We start from the raw sequence: 19,700 nt of genomic DNA, 5'->3' as shown, positions 1-19,700 counted from the left end.
GGTTTAGGTTAGGAGTGTGGGCTCTGGAATGAAAGCAGGAGGTTTGCCATTCTGGTTTTCCACTTACTGGACACTTTTAACGATGAGAGGGCCTGCCTCGTAGCATCATTATGTAGATTAAACTGGATAATGAATATAAAGTACTGGGCAAAGTGTGGTCAATTTTTTCCTATGTAGAAATACGTTGCCTTTCAAAAGAAGACAAACATGTATAACTGAACTTGACTCATATATCCCAACATTTTATTTTCCTTCTTTAAGGTAAGGCATTGATGGATAAACTCTGGCACAATTCTCCCCCTACTTACCTCAGCTTTCTCTTTTGAATTCAGGAACACACAGAATAGTGTGTGAGAGGTGGGATCTCAGAAATGGATTTTGTATAGTCTTTTGCTTTCAGGTGAAGGATCTTTTCTTCTCTCTTTATTAAACTAAGAGCAAGAATGTATGGGAAGCATATCCTCAACCCCCCTCCAATGATACACTTTGTTGGAGCTTGAAACTCAAGATGATTAATTGCATGGGTATTGGGCATCCCTTCTCATAATTGAACATTTCTCTGGCTGAAATATATGTGAAGATCATCCAACTATCTTGAGGCAATTACCAGTACCCGCCTTCTGGGTCTGGCCATGTTACCAAAGCAAAGTAAAAAAAGAGCAAGCATCATTTTGCAGTCAGTTCTCTATAAACTAACAACTTAAATGTGGTGTCAGGATAGTGGCTTCTACGAAACAAGGGCTCTGGACTCAAGACAGCCTGAGTTTGAATTGCTAGCCCATTAGTTCTTAATCACAAGACATTAGGTTCCTTAATTCTGCTTCATTTTTCTCATATATAGTATGGGCATATTAGGATCTTACACTATGGTTTCATTATGAAGTTTTAATAACTTAGTACATAGAGGGGCAGGATGCTGTAAGTATTTACATCTGTGCTTCTCAAACCTTCATATGATTATAGATCCTGTGAGGATCTTATCCAAATGAAGATCATGGTCCAATAGCTCTGGGGAGGGGTGTGTGGTCCTGAATACATAACAAGCTACTGGGGGTGTGAAAGTTGTTGCTCCACAGACCACATTTTGAGTAGCAGAGAGATTAAACTGAATCCTGGTTCTGCCTCTTCCAAGCTGTCTAAACTGTGGAAATGTGTACAAATCACCCAACCTCTTTGCACCTCAGTCACTTTGCTTTAAAATGGAGATGGTAATAGTTGTTTGGAAATTAAATTATTTAATACTTGTGGAGAGTTTGGAATAATGCTGGGTCACCTGGTGGGCACCTAATATACATTAGCTAGTGTTATTACTTTTATGATTGGATGGTGTGCATAAAGTACCTCCTCCCCTCTATTACCACATTTAAACAAAGAATACATATGTATCAGTCAGAGTAGAGGGATGTTGATAATGCCAACTGAAACATTTTGCATGGAGAATGCAAACTGATACACCCTCTCTAGTCTGATAGCATATTTATAAAGGGCTTACTGTATAACAGGCATAATTATAAGTGCTTTAAATACATTAATATGAGACAAAAGAGTAGAGAGCTTTGGCTCAATATACTAACATCTTTACCCAACACTATCCTCTGGAAGGGAGTTATTTTTTTAATATGATATACATTTTACATATGAGGAAACTGAGACGTACTTTCAAAAGCCTTGCCACAGCTGGCTGTCCTGCCTTGCAACTTTTGCCTGTATCTAGGAAGGCTGAATTGCAGCCAACATAGTTGTACAAATAATATGACCGATTAGTGGAAGAGTCAGGATTCAAGCCATTGGTCTGGTTCCAGAGTCCATTAAGCACGACACCACTTTTCATTTAATGCTATTTATCATTGTCTTAGACTTAATTCTTTTGGTTCTGATTCCACATTTCTATAGCAATTTTCTGATTAATATTACCTTCACATTTACAAATACCCTTGGAGAGAAAATAAACTAGTCATGCCAAGCTGAGTTGTCTTGATCATAAGGGAGCTGTACTTCTGCCTTTAGAGATAGACATCTGTCTCCTTAGGCTTATTTAATGTGAATTTGTTCTTGAATAATGGCTCAGCTTCAGGGCACCATAAGCTTGGCTTCCTGAGCCTGGAGAGCCTAGGACCAGATCCGGAATGCAGTGAGTTATCAAGTAATGAGGTGTCCTGGGAAATAGCCAGGAGGCTTCTCCTAATGGTAGTTTGACCATTACACATGCCTTTCTCTCCACTTTTTAGACACACCAGCAGTGATGAGCCTCCAAGGACAGACAACCAACCAGTCATCAAGCTATGCTGGCTGTAATTCAGTCTTTCCAGAAATAAGCAAAAGTAGCAAGGCAGGAGAGTCAATTGAGCAAGGCTTTTGAAAGCCAGGTAAAAAAAAAAGAAATAAAGATTCTCTGAAGACTTATTTAAAAAATTGAATATGGTTTTCCTACTGGAACCTGACTGTTTCTGATAGACCTTTTACATCATGAGAGGTAATCGGCAATTGATCCTAGAAAGTCTTGGAGGGTTGATAATATTTTCTTCAGTAGACATTACAAAATGATCAACCTTCCTACAATATGTGGGATATCTTATTTATTGACTGTGGGGCATTAAAAACTGGTTTCACTATCAGATACTTTGTTTATGAATCTTGATGTGTAGAATTTGACCTAAAACAAGGGCCACTCTAGTAGAATGCACGTCGTTCTGTTGCACTGACTTGAACTTTCATCCCAAATACCTATTTCATTTTCTACCCCTGAGCCAGGCTGGACCACATGCAAAGCCTCACCATACATCTTTACTCCCGTTACTGGAACCCCTCTAGTTCACCAGCAATGTAAGGAGCCCACTTATTCTCCTTTCTCTTTTCTGGTTTCAGTCTTCTGGACTGAGCATTTTAACTTCGGGGGAAAAATAAAGCTAGGAAAAGAAGTAAGATTGTTCTTGTTCCAGATCACTTAGACCCTTTAATCATCATTTCCAGGAGTGACCCACAGACCATATCAGACAACCTTGGGTATCATATTAATCTGCTATTGCTATGTAATAAATGACTACATATTTAGTGGCTTAAAACAACTATTTATTTGCCCACAATTTTGTAGGTTGAAAGTCTGGACTCCCTTTGACTTTGTTTTCTGCTCAAAGCCTCAAAGGCAGAAATCAAAATCTGCTAGGCTTAAGTTCTCATCTGGAAGCTTGGGGGGAAAAAATAACTTCCACACTGATTCATAGTTGGAAGACTTCAGTTTCTTGCATTTGTAGGACAGGTTTCTTTCCCAGAATTTTTTTTGGGGGGCTGTTGGTCTGGGGTTGCTTGCATCTCCTAGATGTTCCCAAATGACTTGCTATTGTTTTCCTCCATCTTCAGGCCAGTAACAGCAGGCCAAGTATTTTTCACACTTCAAACCCAAATGTCCTCATCTGCCACCAGCCAGAGAAAGCTCTCTGCTTTAAAGAGTTTGTGTGATTACATCAAGCCCTTTCAGATTACCTCTCTTAACTTCAAATTTGTCATATCACAAAATGTAGTAACAGCCTGGCCAGTGTGGCTCAGTGGTTGAGCATCAACCCATGCACCCAAGAGGTTGCCAGTTCGATTCCCAGTCAGGGCACAGGCCAGGGTTGTAGGCCCAATCCCCAGGGGGGAAGGCACGTGGGGGGCAGCCAATTGATGTTCTCTCTCATTGATGTTTCTATCTCTCTCTCCCTCTCCCTTCCTCTCTGTCTAAAATCAATAAAAAGAAAAAAAATGTAGTCACAGAATTAAAATGTATCCCATTCATAATCCCATGGATTCTACTGGATGTATATACCAGGGGGTGGGAGATCTGGGAAGGCACTATAGAATTCTAACCTACCACAGGAATGAGATGAGGTAGGGAGGGGAATGCCTAAAGTTGCCTTAAGAGTTTGGAGTCTTTGGCCAACAGTACCTTGGGACACTTTCTCATCATTGTGGAAAGAAAGCATATGGACAGAGAATGTTTATTACAACATAACCTAATGCTCTATAGTCTGTTCTTTTCCAAATTGCTCTATTTTATATTTCAAAAGCTTTCCAAATGGAATGATTATTAAATGTCATAGAACATTTTAACACTGAGGAAATATGGCTTTAATAGGGTATAACCTATTAGACCAGGCTATTTCTATCACAAGTGTGACAGGTAGGTCTCTTTTAATTTGCAGGGTAAGCTTTTATTTCTGAAAAATGGCAGCTCTGTTCTTATCTGAATTTCATGTGTTCTCCCTTTAAGCTGTGTTATGATGTCAATTATGCTTAATAGCTCTGTTATTATTGTTTGATGTTTCTATCAAGCAATATTAGTTGAGTTTTAGCTCATCGTTTATCCCTCATTTTCATGTTTCTTTTGTGAAAGTGAGTTACACATATAACTAAGTTTTAATCTTAGAAAACATGTACAATAATAGGTTTTGCCATGACCGAAATTGGCAAAGCTGCCAATTATATATGCGTTAGTTCTTGGTATATATTTTTTCTAGAAAATGACCAAATAGAAAAGACAGCAAAGATTAGGTTATTTCATGGATGTCAGTTACCTGATAATTAGGTAGTCATGCTATGAGAATGCTAGATATTGTCTGTAGCTGAACTGGCTAATAATTCTTGTTATGAATTCCTAGTCTTTCTCAATGGGATATTTAAATTCTAACATGAAATATCAGAGCAGCTATCAAAGCAATCATAAATAATCATGAAGACTGCATTTCTAACACAAGTGGGTGTGACAGAAGTCAGTGGAATGTGGAATAGCCAGTGTTATATTTTGTTGTCAATATTCTGCATTTCTGTAGATGTTTGTTGAAAAGAGGACAGTGCTTGAAACAATCCAGTGATATTTGGTATATAGTTATGCATATTGGTTTTCTATCTAGATTTTATTTTCCCTATAGAAATGAGTAATTGTGCAGAAACAAAATATTGAACAATGAGTCCTAAGTAAACTGCAAGTGATTAAAATTATTTTTCTTGTCTTTATTGATTTGAGAAAGAGAGGAAGGGAAAGGGAGAGAGAGATGGAAACATAGATGAGAGAGCACATCGATTGGCTGCCTCCTGCATGCCCCGCACTGGGAATTGGGCCCACAACCTGGGCATGTGCCCTGACTAGGACTCAAACCAGTGACCTCTTGGTGCATGGGTTGACGCTAAATCACTGAGCCACACCAGCAGGGCAATAAGAGATTTAAACAACACCACCACCCTAATAGAAGTATGGGCAGAAGACATAAATAGGTAATTCTTTCTTTTTTTTTTTTTTTTTGGCTTTCCCGTATATAGAATTTTATAGTACTTTTTCTCATAATGTAACTGTAAACTTAGTGCAAAAAAATTGATTTATATTTATCTCTCATAATAAAATAATAGTTCCAGGAGATATCTTATTTCCAGTTATATCCACAGCACCAGCCAGGGTCTTGTACATAGCAAGTATTAAACAAACGCATATTTAAAAATTAGTCAAAGAAAAAAAATAGATACAAATAGCTGATGAAATATAATAAAATCAAGCTTTATGTATATAATGCATATTAAAATAACGAGAATCATCTTATTTACCACATTGGTAAAGGTAAAAAAAGAAATCCTGAATATGCATCAAAGTTATAGTGAAAAAAAGACATTCTCATTCACTTCGGGTCAATTTAACAAATATTTTGAGTATAATTTAGGTTATAAGGAATCATTGATGAGCAGGACAGTCATATGGAAAGAGAGAATATAAGTATACTGCAAAATGCTATGAAGAGCACTTTGGCAATTATGTGTCAATAGCATAAAAATGTTTGTACATTAGAGTCAGTAATTGTAATTTTATAGATGGTCCTATAACAGTCAATGTAATATTATAAACTGAAAATATGACAAACATAAACTATATCAAAAGAAAACTATTTAAATTATTATATATCCATATTATGAAATAATATGTATCTAATAAAGCACATATTTGAACATATTTAAGCACATGGGAAATTGTTTAAGCAGGAAAATAAGTGAATTCCTATCTATCTATCATCTATCTATCTATCTATCTATCTATCTATCTATCATATATGTGTGTGTGTATATATATACAGCTAGCTCCCACTTAATGTTGTTGATAGGTTCTGTGACATGAAGCCAAATTCCATGTAACAGAATGAATTTTCCCTGGGCTAATTGATAAACAAGAGTTTTAGATGGTGGGAGCTGAAAGCTATTTTTGTTGCCATCAGGCCCATTCTCAAAAACATGGTAGTGACAGTGGAAACTATTTAGGCAAAAGGGAAATAATATTAGATGGAAAGTATTATCTATTAGTATATACACTAATATATTTGTTATATTATTTTAAAAGTTAATTGATAATTTAAAGCAAGTAATAATGATACTGTTTCACGGAGTTTATAACATATGGAAATAAAATGTGTGGCACACAGAATTTTGATAGATATAACACAAAGGAGAGGGAATATATTTAATTATGCTCTTGTAAGATTCTTTTATTATATATGACAAGTAGACCTTTCATATATCTCTTTTGGAGAAATATCTGTTCAGGTCCTTTGCTTACTTTTTAACTGGGTTATTATTATTATTTTATTATTATTATTTGCTACTCATTGTATGAGCTCTTTATATATTTTAGATATTAATCTCTTATCAAATACATGTTTGAAAATATTTTTCTCTTTTAATAAATTGTCATTTCCCTTTGCTGATGGCTTCCTTTGTTGTGCAGAAGCTTTTTACTTTGACATGGTCACGGGTCCCTTTTTCTATTCTGTCACTTGTGCTTTAGGTGTCTATCCAAAAAACCATTACCAAGACCCACATCAAAAGCTTTGGTCCTGTGTTTTTTCCCAGGAGTTTTATTGTTTCAGGTCTTACATTTATGTCTTTTATCCATTTTGAGTTCATTTTCATAAGTGATGTAAGATGAGGTGTAGCATTATTTTTTTTACTTGTGAATATCCAGTTATCCCAATACCATTTATTGAAAAGACTATGCTTTTTCCATTGAGTATCCTTGGCTTCCTTATCATTAGTTCACCACTTTTGCTTGGATTTATTTTGAGGCTCTCAATTCATTGGTCTATCTGTCTGTTTTCAATACTAGTGCCCTATTGTTTTGATGACTACAACTTTATGGTGTAGGTGAAATCAGGAAGTGTACTTTGTCCTTTCTCTGGGTTTTTGGAATCTTTGTGGTTCCATATAAATTTTAGGAGTAGTTTTTTTCCCCCCTATCTCTAAGAAATCTCTATAGGAATTGCTTTGACCCTAGATGGCTTTTAGTATCATTGACATATTAATAATATTAATTCTTCCAATCAATTTAGTTGTATCTTCTTTGATTTCTTTCATCAATGTCTTAGTTTTCATAGTAGAAATCTTTAACCTCCTTAAATTTATTCTTAAGCATTTTATTGGTTTTGATCACTATATCATAAAATATGGTTACTTTGCCTCGTCTGTTTCTCCCATTATGTTTTTAAGAAAAATAATAGCCTTCTCTGCTATTCACATTGAACTCATACTTATCAGAATTTTAGCTTCTCATTTCTGGTGTTGCCTTTAGTTTTTATTAATTTTGTAATCCTGTGTAAAAAACCTTAGCCTGCAAGCAAAATAAGGCACTAAGATAGTACATCGTGTAAACTGTAGTCCTGTTGTAATTTCCTTCGCTGAGATTCAACAATGAACCTTCAGGTCATTTTCAAATGTGTTCTTAAAATTTAATTTCCTTTATTTTTCATGGTGGCATAAAACTAAGATGTCCTAGTTAAGTAAGGTCATTTTATTAGTATACTTTATGTATTTTTCAGACATGGGCTTTGAAATGTGCTTAGCTTGAGTGCAGCCTAAGAACTCGAGTAGACGTGAAAAGCAGTGGTTTTCAAGTGCTGAGAGTAATGGAATCCTGGACTGATCCTGATTTTAGAAATGGTTTAATATTTCTGCCACACAAAAATTTCAGTGCAACCATGTTGAATACATTCTGGGTAAAACCCACAAACATATTTTAATACAGAACTACAGCAGTGCTATTAGTTTTATTCTCATGTAATCAGTGACTTTTCCATTGCCCTTGCTTTGAACTGCAGAACAAACACTGTTCTACGAACAAATGTCATTTCGACCTTTGAACCTCTAATTAAAAATCAAGAAAAATTATTTTCCTGGAAAATTCCAAAATCCATACTACTCCTTTTTAAATCACTAATCATGCTATCGATAGATTTCTTGAATTAAAAAGAAAATTTTTTTTCTCCTTTCCAATGGAAACAAAATATTTCAAGAGTGTGGTCAAGGTAGAGTTGATGAGCATTTGCTTTTGCAATCCAAAACACTCTTGTTTTTATTTCTTTTGATGTTTATTTGTTAGAGCATAAGGAGTCAGGTCCTCAAAACACGGGGAAGCAGAGTTAAGGCAACACGACTTGCTTTGTCCTTTATTTCCTTAAATCTAGGACAGTTCAGCACCAAACCTGAAACTACGCTTTTTTGCCTAGTGATTAACTAGATTTGTTTGCTAAGATTTTTAAATGGTCTTTTCCTTCAGATGATTGCACCTTCCCAATCAAGATGAAGTTCAGCAATCTCTGTAATGTAAGTCAGAAACATTTCCATAATGTCAGAGTCGCAGGTAAACCACTTCCCACAGCCATAGACTCTGTCTTGCACTTCGTAAGTAACCAGAGAGAACATCTAATTTCCCATTGTGTGACCCAATAATATATACCTGAAATTCAGCAGGTCTGCATTACCTCATATGAATTCCTAGGATTATATACAGATCATTTTTGACTCAGGTCCAGAGAAAAAAATCTTAGTACATAAATTTTGGTTATCTACATCTGTATCCTAAGACAGACTCAGAATTCGTTAGAGAATAGCATGCAAAACAAGAAACACAAATACATTCAAACATTCCAGTTATTCTCAATATGAACATTTAAAGTGACAGAATTGTGGATGACAGTATAGCCAGTAGATGAAATTCAGGTTATTGAATTTTCTAAAAGCTCACTTTAATGTGGGCTCTCTATGAGCTTGATTCATTTTTTAAAAAACTCATCTTTATTGTTGAATGTATTACAGATACAGATTTTCCCCCTTTTTTCCCCATTGACCCCCTCATTCCCAACCCCTCCCTCCTACTGCCTTCCCCACACTATTGTCAGTGTCCATTGGTTATGCATATATGCATAGAAGTTCTTTGGTTTATCTCATCCTGCCCCCCTTTCCCCCTTCCCTTTGAGGTTCATCAGTCTCACAACCAATTTGTACTTCTTAATTCCTTCATCTTTTTCATCCATCCCCTCAGCCTCCACCCATCTGGCAACCATCAAAAAGTTCTCTGTATTTATGAGTCTGTTTCTGTTCTGCTTGCTCATTTTGTTTGTAGATTCAGTTGTTGATAGATATATATTAATTGCCATTTTATTATTCATATTTTTGTTCTTTTTTTCTTCAAGAAGATTTTTCAACAGTTCATATAATACTGGTTTGGTGGTGGTGAACTCCTTTGGCTTTTTCTCGTCTGGATACATTTAATCTAAAGAAACAAAGACCTGAGATCCATGATAATTGTTTCAAATAAATGAGGAATTGCACATTGAAATAAGGGTTAGACTTATTTTGTTTTGCTGTAGCAGGTAGAACCACATCTAGTGGTAACAGGTTACTGGATGCTGAGTTCAACCTAATCTTTAAAAAAAAAAAAAATCTAAGTATTTACTGGTAGCCTACAAGGCTTCCTAGGTAAACAGTGACTATTCTCGAGTCTGAATGGATATGTTCCAGGGATGCTGGAAACAGGACTCTTGATCCAGTAGGGAACTTTGACTTGTCACTTTAAAGGTTCATTCCAGCCCTGGTTCTGTGACCTTTCCCCTGAGATAACTGATAGTGCCATGTCATCTTTTTTCTGGTCTCTAATTTTCCTTTTGTTCACCACAGGATAATACATAGAAGGGGAGGGAATAAAAAGCCTAAATTTACCTGTTAATTACTAGCAGAATTATTAGTGAACTCTCATAAACATTTTTTCCCCATATCAGTCCTTAGCTGCTTCTGAGACAATCTTTTCAGGGCTGAAATCCAAGATTCTCTCGCTCAATTTTAATTCTTGTCTGAGGTCATGTGTATTTGCTTTCTCAATCCTTCTGTTGGTCTTAATATAACAACTGGTCATCAGAGAATGTGAAGTTAGAAACTTCTGTTTCCATTTATGTAAAAAATTGGTTTTTAAAAAAGATTATGTTTTACTTCTTAGCAGTCTCATCAATGCTCTCAAATTCAAGGCAAGTGATTGAAAGTCGTACATTTAAGGCCCAGCATCAAATGGGCCAAAGACAAGTGGGCACACAATTGTTTCTCACTGAATATATCCCTAATCCCAAACTTTTTGAAATTATGTTTCCATGGTAAAATAAGTTTGAGATTTATAATACTAATGTTTAATATTTATTATACACTAAGTGTGTATAAGGATCATGTACAGAGTTTTATATATTTATATCATTAAATCCTCAATCTCCCTGTAAGGCAAAAGTTATTATTATTATTGCCCTCATTTCATACCCAAGACACAGAAAAGTGAAGTATTACCACTACCTAGGTGGTGAATGTAATTAAATATATAAAGCTCATACATTGGCCAGGAACTCAGCCAAGCAAGTATAACCCTGTCTTCACTAGAAGACTTCTCATGGTCACCTTGAGAAGCACATGTTGCAGATGGCAGAGCCTCTCTGTTTACCTGTTTCATTTGTGTTTCTTTGTTAGAGTCATTAGCATTACCTTAATATATTTTCCCATTATGTATTGTATTCCTTTTGCTTTCAACAGAATTCTCATCTTGTCACATGAATTTACCTATTCCTTATTTTTGATCACATTATTCCCTAGTATTGACCATACCTCCATTTCCAATCAAGGATCCTCATCAGTTTAAGTTAATCAATATATCCTATCTCACTGTCCACCGTGAAGGGCTGGGTGTAAAACCTAATGCCATGATATACAATGAGATTTGGGAAAACTTGCTGGGATTTTCATGAACATAAGCTTCTTTGGCTTCCAGAGGACCTGTAAGAAGAGACTTTCTTCCACTAGTTACTAATCTGATTTGGGGCTTGGGATGACTGCAGCATCCTGCCATCCTGCCTTAGGGTTTACACATAGAGGAAATTGAGCTAAAAAACAGATAACCAAAGAATATATATGCATAACCCATGGACACAGACAATAGTGCAGTGAAGGCCAGTCAGGGAGGGAGCAGGGTGGAGGAGGTCAACAATAAAGATTAAAAAATAGATCTGATGATCTAGTTTGAGTTGTAGCTAACTCACAGGAGAGACCTTTTGTTTTCATAGTCAAGAGGTCATTTAAGTTGGTAAATGGTTTGATGAATTTGACTAAATGGTGGTATTCATCTCTAAGTATATATTAAATACTTCCTATGTGCTGGTATTTATAATTTCCTCAGTTGCTTGATCAATAAAAGAGGGTTATCCAAAAGCTAAAGGCTGAGCTGGAAGATGGTATCTTGTGGTCCTTCTAAATCAGATATTGGTGTTCTTATTTTTAAATTTTTAAGAATTCTCACCTGAGGACATGCTTATTGATTTAGAGAGAAGGCAAGGGAGAGAGAGAGAGAGAGAGAGAGAGAGAGAGAACATGCCTTCTGTAGATGGATGCCCGGGCCAGGGATCGAATCTGCAATAGAGGCATGGGCCCTGACTGAGAATTGAACCCACAGCCTTTCAGTACACGGGGCAACAATCCAACCAACTACATCACACCAGCCAGGGCTCAGTGCTCTTATTTTTTATTGGCTTATATAACATGACTTTTGTCTATTGTCTAATTATGTTAATATGCATTTATGGCAGCTAGGTTATGCTTCAAGTTTCCATTTCTGCCTCTTGAAACCAAAGCATTTTACCTTGCATTTTACTTCCCATTATCCATTTCCTGTAGAAAGTACACAACAATAATGTCACATCATTAATTTTCTGTCACATCAGAGTTTTTCAAGTGAGATTTTCCTGTCTTATTTATGTTGTTAGAAAACATTTGTAAAATCGAGGTTTAAAATATATAGGTTTATCTTTTAAATTTTTCCTTCATTCTTTTGTACACCAACCCAGTTAAAATACATGTGTACTAATTACTAAATGATTCATAGAAAGTTAATTCTTTGAAGATAATTATAATCAGAACTTCGTAGTCAAGAAGCTTCAAGGTTCATCTCTTTGGGTGAAACTAAAACCTAGAACAAATTTCCCTGAAGGATATCTTTTCATTCACCTAGTTTAAAAGATCACAAAGCTTTCTATTTCTACTTAGAGCGACTTTCTAAAACATTTTATTTTTACTGTCTAATGTTCCCTGAATGAACAAAAGACAGTAGTGTGATGCCGTGAAGAGAAACCAGGAGAGGTGGCTTATGGTTCAGGCCTTGTCACTAATTTGCAGTATCAGATAACTCTCCACTTTCCTGCCCATCCATAGGAGCCTTACCAAGGATAACAGCCTGTGGATAAAGACTAAGGTGGATGTGGATAAAATCCATTCTCCTACTTGGAATGTATGTACTCTCTGAAACTAGGGTCGTAGGCTGCATACCGCTCAGCCTTGATGAGTAAACTAGGGAATTCCCTGATTTTACTATATTGCCTGTTATAACATTTGACAAGAAGGCATGACTTTCTCAGGATAACATGCAACTAGTGGGAACTAAGAAAGCTTTAATTAGTTAAGTCAGAAAACCTGGATTCATGTCCTCATTCTGCTGTTTACATGGTTTGTAACTTTGGACAACTTATGTACATTGGCCTATGTTTCTGAATCTGGGGGGTGAGGGGGGGCAAAAACCCAATCAAAACTCGATTCCTTGTCTGAATACTGTTTATTCAATGATAAAAATATAAATATGATAGTACTTTTCTCACTGAGTAACTGTGATTCAACCCATGACAGAGAGCCTTTAGTCTTGGGTATGGGCCAAGGAGAAGATATAGTAAATAATGCAGTGTTTTTCCTCTACTTGGCTCATGATGCTTTTTTGTCGTCTCTTGGAATATGATTGAATCCATCAAATGGCCAATATATACTTCCCTTTTTTAAAGGCCAAGACTAGCCATTTATCTCAGAGGTACTTGAATATTTTTATGTTTTGTGCAATTCTCTTTATTTAAAAATAAATCTAATCTCTTTAATGTTCCACTTTATAATCAGCACTGTTCAAATCCTTTTGAAGTGTTTCACCTGTAAGCTTCATTTCCTCCACTGAAGAATTTTTAAATTTCTTTTGGCAGCCTGTATTTTTCTTGGACCTTAAGGAGAGACTAAAGGCCATAATTTTCAAATAATATTTTGAACTATACAATACATAAGTACTTCTATTGCTTTATGCACAAAAGAAAACATTCTGTTAAATAATTGGAATTGCTCTTTTTATGCTAATTTGAGCACAGACTTATTGGAATGAATTTATCAGCCCTGGAACACCCACTGTATGTTACCACAGGCTCCTGTCAATGAGCAGCATCCCAGTGAGTGAGTACATTTCAAAATGACAAGCAAATTTATTTCAAAGATTTTTCTTATTTTACTTAACTGTTCCATAGTTGGCCACTAAATTTATTAATGTCTTAATATAAAAAGAATTATGTGAAATTACACAAAATATCTTGTTTATTTATTACAGAAATGGGATTTTTAAAAGCAAACAATAAAAAATGTAATTGTAAGTGAAGCCTGAATTTGTTGAGATAAAATAAGGGGTTAGATGTTAAGCTAATAGTGAAAAAAATCGGCTTAAACTATCACTATTCCACTATATTGTTTATATGATGCCAGTTGATGTTTAAAAGATTTGGGGCCATTTAAAAAAGCAAGACATTGACTCATTTACCCAGCAACAGCCTGGGAAACTTAACTGAAAGAGGCTGTTGCAGTGATAATGCCAGACTTCAGTATAAATGTCAACAGAGAAGAGATTTTTGGTGGTATACTTGTTTTTGTTTCTTTTCTTTTCTTTTCTTTTCTTTTCTTTTCTTTTCTTTTCTTTTCTTTTCTTTTCTTTTCTTTTCTTTTCTTTTCTTTTCTTTTCTTTTTTTCCTGAGAGAGAGAGAGAGACAAAGAAATTTTACTTCAAGAAAGGATATTCCAGAAGGAAAATTTTAAAGGAAAAATCAGAAGAAACTGTTTTACCAAAGTCTATGAGGGGACTAGGCTGGCAACTCTGATAAGCCAACAAACAAGAAACCAGGTTAAGTTGAGATATTGTGGCTTTGAATATAATTAATAGCTAAGTTATGTGATAATATTATTGCGGTATTAAAACATTAATTTTTAAGTACCCAGGCTAAAATGAAGACCAAAAATAGAACTTTTGCAATTAAGTTCAATTGTACATCAAATATTGAGTGCCTTTTACATGTCAGTGCCTGTATTAAATTCTTTAGATACAATGGAAAGAAAATACACTCAGATTTCAAGAATATTCTATGAAAGAACAAGAAATTAGACTAGTCTATCTCTTATTAAAATCTCTGGATACTCAAAAGGTAGTTATCTCTTCTAAGTTCTGAGAAAAAAATGATTTAGCTATCCAAACATGACCCACAAATGGCTGCACCTCCTGATAGTTGAATGTGGGCTGGCAAAGTGATGCTGTGTGGCATCTGAGGCTACATCGTAAGAAGCCCTGCAGTGTCTGCCTTGGTTTTTTGAAACACACTCTCAGTGAAGCTGGCAGCCACATTATGACTATTCCAAGATTCTCTTGATGTAAGTATGCCCAAGCTAGTCATGGGAAGAGGACACATGAAAAGAGAGCAATGATGGACATCTCCAAGCCGTTCCAACTATCCCAGCCTAGCCTCTGGACATGGGAGTTAAGTGGCCACCTAGGACATTCATTCCCACTGGACACAGAGAGGAGAAGACAAAGTCTCCAGTTATATAGCTTTAGACAAGCTTTTGCAGAAATCTCCATCCATTTGAGCCACCCTACCTGAAAAAGCAAATTGTTTTGTTCATGATTATTATCAGAGTATATTATAGTAACATTGGGGATGTTTACTATGAAAGTTTTTGGTGACATCATCACATTAACATTATATACTTCTCTTTCTATTTATTAAGAATATGGAACAATATTGATTTAATGGGATGCTCTTTCTTCATCTAAGTTATCAATTTTATTCTCTCCATTGAACTAATTTTTGATCATATAGATCCTCTTTATTGTATAATTGTTTTGCAATTCATTGGTGTCTGATTTTATTTTATTATTTCATCTACTTACTGTTTAGTTAGTGGTTTTCTTGAGATAGATACTTAGAATATTGACTTTAAGCCCCCTTTCCTTTTTAAATATATGCATAATGATTTAAAATTTCTTTTTAATTATCCAAAGAAAAACATTAGCCCTGGTCAGTTTGGCTCAGTGGTTGGAGTGTTGACCCACAGACCAATGAGTCTCAAGTTCGATTCCAGTCAAGGGCACGTACAGTTGTGGTTCCATTCCGGCCCTGGTCAGGGTTGTGCGGGAAGGAAGCAACCAGTCGATGTGTCCCTCTCATGTTGATGTTTGTCTCTCTCTTCCTCTCTCTCTCTCCCTCCCTCCCTCCCATTCTCTCTGAAGAGAAATGGAAAAATATCCTCTGGTAAGGATTAAAATAAATAAATAAATAAATAAATAAATAAATAAATAAATAAATAAATAAATAAATTGAAAAACATTAATTTGCTTTCAGTAGATTAAATTCCTTTTTTACTTTTTATTGAGGTGATATTGGTTAATAAAATCATATAGGTTTCAAGTGTACAACTCTATAGCACATCATCTGCACACTGCATCATAAGCTCACCACCCAAAGCCAAGTCTCTTTCCTTCACCATTTATCCCTGCCCCCTTTGCCCTCATCCACCCTCCAATCCCCCTCCCCCATTCCTTCTGGCAGTCACCACAGTTTTGTTGCTTACTTAATCCTTTCACCTTTTTCAGCCCAACCCCCTCTCATGAGGATTTAACAATCTCTAAATATGGCTTTAGCTGTATGTCCCACATGTTGATACAATGTATTTTCAATATTATTCAGTACAAAATAATAAGTTTCCTTGTGGTTTCTTCTTTGTCCAAAAGTTATTTAGAAATGTGTTGTTTTATTTTCAAATACTATTTGGAAACTTTATAGATATTTTATTATTTTTTTCAAGCTTATTTCCACTGTGATCAGATAACATGTTTTCTTCACTGTGTATACTTTGTCTTTTGAGATTTAAGACTTGTTTTTTTTACTGTTTAAATGTTTGCTTTTCCCCCTTTCCTCTTACTTTTACTCTTTTTCATCCCTTTGTTTAAATAAACAGCATATAATTTATTTTAATCAAATGTAATAATTGCCTTTATAATCTGTTTACATTTAAAATAATTACTTTTGTGTCTAAATCTATCATTTTGTTATTGTTGTATATTCCTTTACTCTTCTATTCTGAATTCTATAAAAGTAAATGAAATACATTGAATTACATTATTTTCTATTAGAGTGCTACTAATTTTTAAATTATTTTATTAGTATATTAGAGATCACAACATGAATCTTAATTTATTTGTGTATTATATGTCCATGTCAATGTGAGAACCTTAGAACACTTAATTCCAATTACTTCTCTTTACCCTTTTGTATCATCAACATTTATTCAAATTTACCCACAAATTTATATATTCTCTGGTGTATCTTCCATATTTATTTCCTACCTGGCTGGTATATATGTACATGTGTTTTTGTGTATATATGTATCTATGTGTGTACAAGTATATATTTCTCTTTCTCCTTCCTTCCTTTCTTCCTTCTTCCTTCCTTCCTTTATTTATTTATTTTTTCTTTCTTAAAACTTCTTTTACTGTTTCCTTTTGTGTGGTTCTTCCATTGTCAAATTTTCTGGTTTTGTTTTTTACTTTTTTCAAAATATTTTTAATCCTCACCCAAAGATACTTTTATTGATGAGAGAGAGAGAGAGAGAGAGAGAGAGAGAGAGAGAGAGAGAGAAAGAGAGAGAGAGAGAGATCAATGTAAGAAAGAAACATTGATCATTTGCTTCCTGTACATGCTCGATGGGGGACGGCACCTGCAACCTAGGTATGTGCCCTGCCTGGGAATTGAACCCAAAACCTTTTTGGTGTATAAGATTATGTTCCAACCAACTGAGCCACCCAGCTAGGGCTCAATATATTCTTGTATCTCTTATATGGGTGATATTTTTGCTGCATTTAAAATTCTAAGTTACCAGTTATTTTTTTCAGCACTGTAAAGTATCCATAATCACCTGGCCTTCATTATTCTTTTCAAAAGATAGCGGTAATTCTTAAGATTCACTTCAGAAAAATAATATACTAGTTATCTCTGCCTACTTTTAAGATTTTCTCTTTGTTTTAGTCTTCAATAACTTTATTATGGTGTGTCTAAATGTGGATTTGTTTGCTCTTAGATTGGATTTTATGGTCTTTTTGAATATGTAGCTTGGTATTTTAAAGTTTTTTCTGCATTTCTTCTCAATTATTTCTTTCCTTTGTTTCTACCATCTCCTGAGATTCCAATTACATCTATGTGTGTTCTCACTGTTCCCTTTTCTCCCATGATCTTTGCTGATTAGTTTATCCTTTTGTTTCTTCCTGCTAAGCTAACTTCCTCACCTCTAGCCTTCTCTTCAACTGCTATTACATACTTTGGCTTCTGTTTAAATAATTTTAAACAGTTAAATAATTTTAAAAAATATTTTTTCTTTATTGATTTTTCTAGAGAGAGAGAAAGGGAGAGGGAGAGAGAGATGGAAACATTGATGAGAGAGAACATCAACTGGCCACCTTCTGCATGCCCCTCCCTGAGAACTTGGCTCACAACCTGGGCATGTGCCCTGACTGAAAATTGAACTGGCGACCTCCTAGTGCCACTGAGCCACACTGGCCAGGCAGTTAAATAATACTTTTAATTACAACATTTCTATTTGATTTTTTTTGTAAGTTCAAGTTCCCTATTGAAATTCTTCAATGCATCTAATTTCTTAAATATTTATTTCTATTTATTTTAAGATCTGAATCTGACACCTTCAATACCTGAATCTCCAGAGTCTTCCTATTATCAATTTTCCTTTTTGATATTTAGTCCCTTTTTATCTTTTTATATTTCTGGTTTTTAATTAAGTGAAAGCCAACTTTTCTATAAAAAAAAATGTAGGAAAACTTTGAAGCTCTAAATAATGTTATAATCCTTAAGACAAGTATATATATCTTGATACATTCAGGTCTTCAATTTTTGTCCAGTCTTCCATGATTATTAAATATCCTGTTCACTTTCTAAATTCCACAGGATCCGTTTTAGAACTAGTCTGTGGTTAAAGTGGCGTCGAATGTTCATTTGAACTCTGGCATTTTTCTTCTCTCTGGTTTTTCAATTCCTTCAAACAGTTGTTTTATATCTTTACTCATCTTTTCCTTGTTGTTTATGATGATGGAAGCATTGGTTAAATATACATTCATCTAGTATAGCTAGAGATAGGCATCTTGTGCTCAGTTTTCTTTCTTTTTTAAAAATTATATTTATTGGGATGACATTGGTTAATAGAATCATGTTGGTTTCAAACGTACATTTCCACAATACATGATATATATATTGCATTGTGTGCCCACCACTCAAAATCAGTTTTCAATCAGAAGAAACACATTACAACATATATCTTTTTATTTTGTCAGCATGACACTACATAACACCTTCACTCTCCCTGAAAAAAGTTCCAGTATATTATCTCCTTTGAGATAACTTACTTTGTTGTTACTCTTATCTTTCTTAACTGGTTACAAATCTTTTTTTGAATAAAATTTCAGGATTCTAGTGGCTTTTGAGACTGATTCATTATTAAATATCTTAAATGGAATGTACAGGGTATTTAATTTTCCTTAGGCAGACTATCAAACAAATTTAACAGAATATTTTTATACACAAATATAATTGCGATTTGCTTTTGAATCTTATCAACCTTTTTCCCCAAAGAATTTTATATTTATTTCTTAAAAGATCTAAGTAGATTTTAAATTGGAAAGACTATCACATATCAGATTCCATCTGTGGTGCTAACCTACCTTTCTTTTCTTGCCATTTTCCTACATAAACTATTCACTCCCAACAAACTGATTGAAAAGGTAACCATTTTTGAAATGTACTTTAACAAATGATCTTTATTATTGAATGCACTACAGATGTCCCTCCTTTTCCCCCTTCACTGTCCCCCTCCTCCCTGCTCTCACCCCCTTCCACCATCACCGCACTATTGTCTGTGTCCATTGGTTTGCATATTTTTGTTTCCTATGTCCATCCCTTGGCTTTTGCCATTATTTCTTCCAGGAATATATTCCATTTCTAACATCACTCATTAAACCCCTATATATTGGATAAAAATTGCTTAAATCATATAACACTTATGATGACTGTTAAGATAATTTAAGCCCACTTTGAAAGTAAGAAAATGATCTATAGTTCTATGAAATATGCATAAACTTTCTTTAGCATAATGTTTTGTCTCACAGTTGTTGTGTACTGTTGTTATTTCACCCATTACTGTTATCTCCTCGAAGAACCTAGTCCTAAATACTTAGCATTCCCCATCATTTGAGTGCTTTGCATGTA

The sequence above is a fragment of the Molossus molossus genome, unplaced genomic scaffold, assembly GCF_014108415.1.
Source record: "Molossus molossus isolate mMolMol1 unplaced genomic scaffold, mMolMol1.p scaffold_m16_p_3, whole genome shotgun sequence".
Taxonomy (NCBI): Eukaryota; Metazoa; Chordata; class Mammalia; order Chiroptera; family Molossidae; genus Molossus; species Molossus molossus.
This window is presented reverse-complemented; position numbering follows the sequence as displayed.